The sequence below is a fragment of the Myotis brandtii genome, unplaced genomic scaffold (genome assembly GCF_000412655.1).
Source record: "Myotis brandtii unplaced genomic scaffold, ASM41265v1 scaffold298, whole genome shotgun sequence".
NCBI classification, from domain to species: Eukaryota; Metazoa; Chordata; class Mammalia; order Chiroptera; family Vespertilionidae; genus Myotis; species Myotis brandtii.
In genome coordinates this window covers 2,972,651-2,974,930 of record NW_005361391.1, presented here as the reverse complement: position 1 = coordinate 2,974,930, position 2,280 = coordinate 2,972,651, and positions in this window count along the sequence as shown.

The following is a 2,280-nucleotide window of genomic DNA, read 5'->3' as shown; positions in this document are numbered from 1 at the left end:
CAGGAGACATAGCAGCTCTACTTAATATATAGAACAAATACAGGGAAGCAGACAAAATGTGGAGACAAAGAAACATGTCACAAATGAAAGAACAGAAGAAATATACAGAAAAATAATTAAAAGAACTGGAAGCAAACAAACTACTAGATACAGAGTTCAAAATAATGGTTATAAGAATGCTCAAAGATGTTAATGATAACTTCAAAGGACTTAGTGAGAATTTCAATGATCTTAGTGAGAATTTCAAGAAAATTAGTGAGAACATCGAAGATGTGAAAAGGGACCAGTCAGAAATAAAGGAAACACTAACAGAAATGAAGAATAATTTGCAAGGAATCAACAGTAGAGTAGAGGATGCCAAGAATCAAATCAATGATTTGGAATATGAGGAAACAAAAACCACTCAACCAGAAGAGAAAAAAGAATCCAAAAATATGCAGATAGTGTACGGAGCCTCTGGGACAACTTCAAATGTACCAGCACTCACATTATGGAGAAGGAGAAGGAGAGAGCAAGATATTGAAAACCTATTTGAAGAAATAATGACAGAAAACTTCCCTTACCTGGTGAAAGAAATAGACTTAAAAGTCCAGGAAGTGCAGAGAGTCCCAAACAAAATGAACCCAAAGAGACCCAAACCAAACACATCATAATTAAAATGCCAAGGGTTAAAGACAAAGAGAGAATCTTAAAAGCAGTAAGAGAAAAGCAGTTAGTTACCTACAAGGGAGTGCCCATATGACTGTCAGCTGATTTCTCATTAGAAATTTTTCAGGCCAGAATGGAATGACAATAAATACTCAAAGTGATGAATATCAAGGACCTACAACCAAAATTACTCTACCCAACAAAGCTATCATTTACAACTGAAGGTCAGATAAAGACCTTCACAGATAAGAAAAAGCTAAAGGAGTTCGGCACCACCAAACTAGTATTACATGAAATGTTGAAGAGTATTCTTTAAGAAGAGGAAGAAGAAGAAAAAGAGATAAATAATATGAACAATAAAATGGCAATAAATACATATCTATCAACAATTGAATTTAAAAATCAAAATAAATGAACAAGAACTCTAATGAGTAAAATAAACTGATGAATAAAATAGAATCAGAGGTATGGAAACATGGAACACACTGATGAATCTCAGAGGGAAGGGGGAGGGCGGGGGAGAGATTAACCAAAGGTCTTATATGCGTATATGCATTACCTATGGACACAGACAATAGGGTGGTGAAGGCCTGGGGCGGGGCAGGAACTGGGTGGAGGGGGGCAAAGTGGGGGATAAAGGAGGGCCACCTGAAATACTCTCAACAATAAAGATTTTAAAAAACAAAAATAAAAGTGCTGGGTTAAGGGGCTGTGGGTGACCTGCTGATAAAAGAGTCAGGATTGAACATCCAACAAGACCCCAGGACAAGCTGGAAACATACAGGACAGGGAGCCACAGGGTGGAATTAGAAGCAGCCCCATCATCCTCCCAGAGACCTCTGGTGAGCGTGTGCTTCTCACCTCTGCAAAGCTGGGCTCTGCAAGGTAAGGGGTCCTGGTTCCAAAGGGACACAGTGAGAGTGCCCCTGAGGTCCAAGCCATGGCAGCCATCTGAGGGGATCCTGGGGCAGGGGTCAGCAGGTGAGAAGTCACCATCTTGACCTGCTCACCAGGAGACGTGGGGTAGGGTGGAGTGACTCAGTGGGCCCCTCTAATGCTTCCTTGTGCAATTTTGATGGCAAATAGCAATTAGGGGTGCAGCATCCTGGGCCAGTAAGGGCATGGTGACCAGGGGTTTGAAGCCCTTGAGGATGAAGGTTTAGGTCTGGCCACCAAGTCAGCCACTGGCCCAGCAGAGCTGCTGGCCAAACGTGAAGGGTCTGGAGAGGAAAGAGAAGGAAGCACATTAATCCATTTCAGTTGGGGCCCTGAGACCAGCAACAGTGGTGGGGCTGTAATTTGCCCACTAACCTTCCTCTTCTAAGTTTCCTGCAGATAGGGTTGCCAGGTAAAATATAGGATGCCCAGTAAAAATTGATTTCAAATAAACAATGATTAGTTTCTTTAGTGTAAGCATGTCTGTAATATTACATGGAGCATAACCACACTAAAAAAAAAATATACTCATTGTTTATCTGTAATTCAAACCTAACTGGGAATTCTATATTTTTATTTTCTGAACCTGACAACCTTACTCCAGGAAGAGAAACCACTGGCAGCCTGGAGTGATCCCAAGACCTAAAAGAGGAAGTGGATCAAAATAGAGGAGTGGACTTGGGTGATGCTGTCATG